Here is a 5161-nt window from a genome sequence, read left to right on the forward strand (position 1 = left end):
ATATATATATATATATATACATCTAAATTGTATTTAAATTAAAAGCATTTTAATTTAAATATTCATATTTTTATATTTCTATTAATAATAACTTAATTTTGGGGAAGTAGAGGCAGTACTTAGGTCTACTAGTTTGAATTTGTATTTTCAGTGGTCAGAGATGTATCTTCAAGATAGATTTATCAATGTTAAGAGGAAAGTGTAATGGAATTTAATAATTTGTTTGTCTAAACATTATTTTCCGGTGTGAAAGATGGGTGACGATATTGCGGCCGAGCCTCATCGAAACATCCTCTCTTCCGTAATGGGGGTAATTTTATCATTGTGAACAAAATGTCTCATGCATTCAGAAGCAAGCGACCATCTGAGATGGGTGTTCACTGTCTATTTAATCTATAAAAGGAGCTTTGAAATTGAGCGTCTTTGAAAACTATTCAAGACATAAATAAGATCAAGGCGTTGAGGCATACGCTCGTTTTTAAGGTTATTTAGAAGTACAACTCATTTATGCTGTGCACTGTATGTTACACCTGAATATAGCACAACATGAAGGATTTATAAAATCTGCTCAAAAATAAATAATTTAATAAATGATAAATTATTAGATAACTGATGCTTTGATTGTATTTTTAACATTATTTTAGCTATATAAATTACATATTAACACACACACACACACACTCACACACACACATAAATGTATAATTATGTGTGTGTGTGTGTGTGTGTGTGTGTATATGAAGAGTTCAGATGCAAAAGCCTCTCAGTGCTGTCTGAAATTTTCTTTAAAAATGAGCATTTTTATCAGGCTCTTATGTTTAGGTTCAGTAATTTTACTTTAATGGCAATGTATAGGTCCTTTTCTATGCCATTAAAGTGACATAACTGAACATAAATATAGGAGAAGAAAATTTCAGACGGCACTTAGAGGCTTTTGAATCTGAACTCTTCATATATATAACCCAATTAAGCATAGCAATTTAAGCAATTTACATAATTAAAATAATGTAAATTGCTACGCTAAAGCAATTTAGCATATATATATATATATATATATATATGTGTGTGTGTGTGTGTGTGTGTGTGTGGTACGGCTCATTTGATTGAGCTCACTAAAATGACCCAATAATGGTTTCATCATTTTTACAGATTTTCCATGTTCTTAACTCAAGAATCTGTGCTATGCTACTTAATGACACCTAAAATATTCACAGTGTTTATGTCCATAGACCCAAACTCAACTGTCTTGAATGGAAACTAACTTTGTTCAAACAGGCAAAATAGCCTACAACGGAAACGAAAACCTTCTTTTTCCTATACGTAAAAGGCTATTTGACCCCTGCCCTTTTCGAGACTGCTCACTTTGTTTTTTTTATTATTTTTTTTCTTGTCCAACTTTTCATGATTTTGTGCCCATATTTAGATGGTCTCAAAGGACCACTGAAATTTCATGGGCATTTGGGCAGTGAAACTGTCTGGATTCTTGCCACCAAACTTAGAGCAGTGAAACCTTTGAGCTACTTGTGATCCAGTGTACCACATAGTGCAAAAATAATGAATTCTGGTAAACATTAATTTCAAACAAGCAGAATTAATAGAAGTGTCACCTGTTTTGTGCTATGACATAAATTGAGCAAAATGATTCAAATAATGGGACTCTCAATGTGTAAGAATATTTAACTGTCAAAAACACAATATATATACAATCTTTTAAAATTCTTTACCTGTTAATTTAGAATTAAAATGGTGCTCTGTACTTAAAAATTACAATTGCACATTTGGTTCAAACAAATTAACAGCATTTGAAACTTTGCAGATCTTCTGCACCTGTTCTGCAGTTCAATAAATATTTTATCTTTGTCTCTGAAGCCACAGATGAATTTTGTGCTACTCTGCGGTGCTAGTGATGCTATTTTATATTTGCAGAGACACATATTAACCTTCCGATTGCATATTATGTACATTTTATATACATTTGCGAAATAAAATGAACGTAAAAAGTATAAACTGACCAAATGCATAATATATTTGCACATGGCTACAATTTGGATCCATGCTGGCAGTCATAAACTCTACTCAAAAACAATAATTTATGATAATAATTCAACCTGGGAAAATGATACCAGCATTGCTTTATTGTTAACATTTATTTAAATAAATGTAGACTACGCAACTTCAAGATAAGATTTGAAAATTGCACACTTGACTTCCCGTGTTAAGAACATTCTTTACAACACGCAACATCTGCTCAGACAGCCCTCAAAAGTGTTGCTTTACATTCATACATATATGCCAGCAAGATGTTACAAATCAGGCTGATATCTACAATCTTAATTTAATGTAATGGTTATGTGTCTGTATGATATTTGACCTCTGAACATTCATTTGCTAATATGTCTCCTCATTTGCACGTTACATGTCTGACATTTTGATCGACCTTGAAAGGTTGTGAATTTGCCTCAGGATAAGATAAGAACAGACGGTTCTTGGCAGCCAGAGCCAAAAAAAAAAAAGCCAGAATAATCTTATTAAACACTCACCGTGGCCTGTAGCTGAAATCCAGGAAGAGAGAGATAGAAAGAAAAAGAGAGAGAGTGAGAAAACAAGAGTGGAGACACGGCATGGATGTTCTGGTGAAGGAGTTATATGTATTTAGTCTGCCGAAGTGATGAAGCTCTCTGATCTGGCTTGTACGCTAGATGGCTTCTGCTTGCCAAGTTTGTGTGTGTGTGTGTGTGTGTGTGAGCTTGAGAGAAAACGTGTGAACTTATGTGCGAGTATGGGTCTCTGTGTGTGTTTCATATATGCACACAGGTGAACTGTGTGGGCTGCTCGAATCACTCAAATTTGCATTCCCTTCGGGCTTCTCAGAAACCGTAACTTACTTTCTCACCCAAGTCTTGGGATGTAACTGCTGAATGCTTTGAAAAGCTGTGCTGCAGACTAATGCCTAAATTTTTTTGCATTCAATTGGTTTAGGGACCCATTAAGACATTTGAGACATATATTTGGAGCAGTGCACAGTGAAAACTCTCTTGAAGAAAATATCAATAAATGGTTTTATCATCGCACACAAAAAGAATAAAATAAATCTTGAAATTGGAAAACATCAAAGCCAGAATCAGAACTTAATTTACCTCATGCTCTGTTGAGTCTGTTTAGTGTATTTATGTTTGGGTCCCCGAAGACCCCTAATGTCTTAAGTGTATAATAATTAATAATAACAATAATAATAATATTAATAATAAAAATTAAAATTTTTAAATACTTTTTTTTGGACCTAATAAAAACATTTGACTGATTGAAATGATTGAGGTTTTAATTGTTTTTTCTCTCTCCATAAAGTAGACATACACTTTTTAAAAGAAATGTAACTGTTTTCCAATATTCACTGTAAAACATGATTTTTCTAAGTTGTAAATAAAACAAATATTATTGGAGTACGTTGGAGTATGTCATAGGCTATGTGAATATACTTTGCATTTATTGATGTTTTTACCTAGAGTCTTGGTGACCTAAAACAGAACCCTTTTGAAAATGTTTAACAAGTTAAAATTGTGTTCATAATAAGTTCTCAAAAGATTAAGAAAAGTCATGAAGTATCAACTTGATTCTTCAATGTTATGTTATTTTAGATTAAAAGAGCCTCTTCTCTTAGACCCAAACCTGACAAGAACGTTTTATTTCACGCCTGTTCTTCATTTCTATGTGAGAAGTTTCTCTGAGGGTTCATAACTGTTGACGACAGCGCATCTGGTATCCGGCTCTGTTTTGGGGGGGGGGGTTAATTCCGATATCCAACAGGTGATCGAGGCGGCCTCCTCTGAGCACGAGCTCATCAAAGCGAATGTAACGGTGCGACGGCGCACAGAGCGCGATTGTTCTTCGAAGTGGCTCCTCCCTGCGTTCAGAGTCTGTCTTCCTGCAAATGAGCGCTGTGCAGAAAGCGCTACAGCATGGGGAAGTCCGATTCATTTTTAAAGAATCGATTCGCTCGGACGGTTCGTTTCAAATTAAGCTTTCAAAAAAGATTCGAACTGTTCCAAGAATAAGTCGCCGCGTGGCGTTTTACGTTTGTTCTGTAATGCTCTTATTTGCCACAAAGTGTTCGAAAGTTGTAGAGATATTCTAAAAGATTTGCGTCAAATGCTGTGTTTTTGGGGAGAGCAGGAAGTGTTCGTTGTAACGCCATTAGTTTAACAACTAGAAATGAGCCACACGGAGAAATTACTAGCCTAATATAGACTTCTCCTGACATTCCTCCTGAGCCATGAGAGTAAAAACTATACGTCCTTTGTTACAAATATAAATAATTTATAGGACATTCTCAGGTAAGAAAGCACCATATTCATTATTGGATCATAATGTAATAAGCGATCATGCTAATGAATATTAAATAAAGAATGAATATGAATTAATATGCTAATACATATTAATAGAACTGGTATTATCTGAATCAGCAGGTTTTTCTCTTTAATTGGATTTATACACTGCCTGTCACCGAAGTAGACACGCCCCCTTTCCCACAACCTCGCGCTTTAGCGTTACCAGAGCCATTAAAAAACAATGTTTCTGTCAAGCTCGTCATCTTTCATCCCCTTTAAAGTTCTTAACTCTCTCCAACGATGAAAAGCTTTACCGACATTCAATCTCGTCGTTGTTTTCCTCGGCTTTCCTTTTCCTTTTAGGACGTGTAGGCCAAGTAGCTAGTAAGCATTTTGCACCCTCCAAACTCACGTAAACCGCGTTGAATTCAGAGTAGCCTACTGACATTTTACTGTTACATACGACTGTCACAGATAGGCGTGATATCTCAGGATAGTTAGACTATTTCCGTTATATTTTTCACTTATTTCTGCTCATCTTTCCATAAAAATGGCTTGCTGCACTTTTAATGTATTAATTATTTCCAATTTGTTTCTGTTAAAGTTTGTCCTAATTTTGTCGCTTTTATTTAAACTGTTCAAAATGAAGTAGGTTGGGAATAATGAAGGATAATAATTATGATTTTTAATTATGCTTATTATTACTTAAGGTAATCAATCACCAGTGTGAGACGCGTCTACCTTACCGTGTGTGAATCGGCTCAATCGAATCCCTAAAAAGAACCTGTTCAAAAGAATGATTCGGTCACGAATCGGACATCACCAAAGCGCAGTCC

General features: G+C 34.8%; 1 protein-coding gene across 2 annotated transcripts in view; it reads right to left on the bottom strand.

Moving 5' to 3' along the window:
• Positions 1 to 2726, bottom strand: part of LOC107745809 (tyrosine-protein kinase ZAP-70-like) — a 9895-nt gene extending 7169 nt beyond the window's left edge. For both annotated transcript variants that reach the window (XM_016559816.1, XM_016559817.1), the window contains exon 1: positions 2541 to 2726. The gene's annotated coding sequence lies outside the window, so the exon portion shown is untranslated. The remainder of the gene's footprint in view (positions 1 to 2540) is intronic.
• Between the last annotated feature and the right edge of the window lie 2435 nt (positions 2727 to 5161).

Source organism: Sinocyclocheilus rhinocerous, unplaced genomic scaffold (assembly GCF_001515625.1).
Source record: "Sinocyclocheilus rhinocerous isolate Xijiao unplaced genomic scaffold, SAMN03320098_v1.1 scaffold558, whole genome shotgun sequence".
Classification (NCBI taxonomy): Eukaryota; Metazoa; Chordata; class Actinopteri; order Cypriniformes; family Cyprinidae; genus Sinocyclocheilus; species Sinocyclocheilus rhinocerous.